This window comes from Mesitornis unicolor, unplaced genomic scaffold (genome assembly GCF_000695765.1).
Source record: "Mesitornis unicolor isolate BGI_N332 unplaced genomic scaffold, ASM69576v1 scaffold36563, whole genome shotgun sequence".
Lineage (NCBI taxonomy): Eukaryota > Metazoa > Chordata > Aves > Mesitornithiformes > Mesitornithidae > Mesitornis > Mesitornis unicolor.
In genome coordinates, this window is record NW_010173327.1 from 3,464 (window position 1) to 4,793 (window position 1,330).

The following is a 1,330-nucleotide window of genomic DNA, read 5'->3' on the forward strand; positions in this document are numbered from 1 at the left end:
GCGGCTGATGGTGTGTGGTTGTTTAAAGGCACTAATGCACGGGTGCTGCACCAGTGTGGGCTCTGTGCCGCAGACGGGGGCTGCGTGCCGAGCTGCCGGGGAGGGCAGGGCAGGACGCGGTGCTGCTCTCCTGCCTGTGCCCGCTCCCTGCAAACCCCGCGCTGGTTGGGTTTTCTGTGAGTGCTGCAGGGTGGTTTTGTGTCTCTTGCTCTTGAGCAGCTGTCTCAGCCACTGCTAATGGGCTGTAATGCACACAGAGCTGACCCCGAAATGAAGTCTTCACCGAAATCTGCTGTCTGGAGCTTCTGCTGTAAGAGCTCAGAAGCGCCAGGCTGGGGAGTTATCATCATCTGCAGAGCGTGCGTGAGGGGTGCGGGGAGCTCCCCTCCCCTGAGCCTTCACACTTGTCTTGTCTTTCCAAATCGGAGATCCCCTGGGACCAAGGGATCGCTTCCCCCTCAGCTGCCTGCTCAGCACCCCCTGCCCTCCACCGCTGTCCCCACAGCCTCATCTGGCACAGCCTGGTGGGGCCTCTGCGAGCAGAAACCGGGGAGACATCGGCATCTCGGCTGTGCCTCTGCGTCGGACTCGCTCCACGCTGCTGGCGCTCAGTGTCCCTGAAGTGACAGCTTTGTTTGTGCCACCGGCATCGAGAGGATGAGCCAGGCATGGGTGAAACGGCGGCTGCCCTTGTTCCCTTGCAGGAAATGCAGGCGCTGTAAATCACTTCTCTCCGGGGCTGGGTGTCTGCGGGGCAGCGCAGCTGTCGGGGTGATGGACGCAGCCGTGACAGCGTTCGGGCGCTGTCAGCACCCCTGGAGCGCGCAGCAAACGCAGTCCTTGCTTGTCTGGGTGCTCTTGGTGGTTCCAGAACAGGGACCCTGCTGCATTGAGGGACTCTGTGCAAAGACTTGGGGCTGGGGGCAGTGGGTGCAGAGGGGGGATGTGGCGTTGGGGCTGACGGCAGTGGTGAGCACTGGGGCACCGCAGGCTGAGGTGCCTTGTGTGAACTCACTCATGGCCAGCTGGGACGCGCTGGGCAGACACGGGACACACGGCTTCTGCTGGCGTGCAGAGGTGGTGCCTCCTTAGCCCGTGTCGGTGGCACCGTGGACACTTCGGTAGCCGGTTCACAGGAGCGGCACAGACCAGGGTGACTCGTCACTGCAGCCCCTGCTGAAATCGCATTGGCACGAGCGCTCGGAGCAGGAAATACGTGGCTTGCATCTTAATTAGCGCTTGCCCTCCAAACACAACCGCGTCTTTAGAACCTGGGTACCGGAGCCGGTTCAGCTCGTCCAGCGATGACTCAAAGGCGGCTCCAGACCAG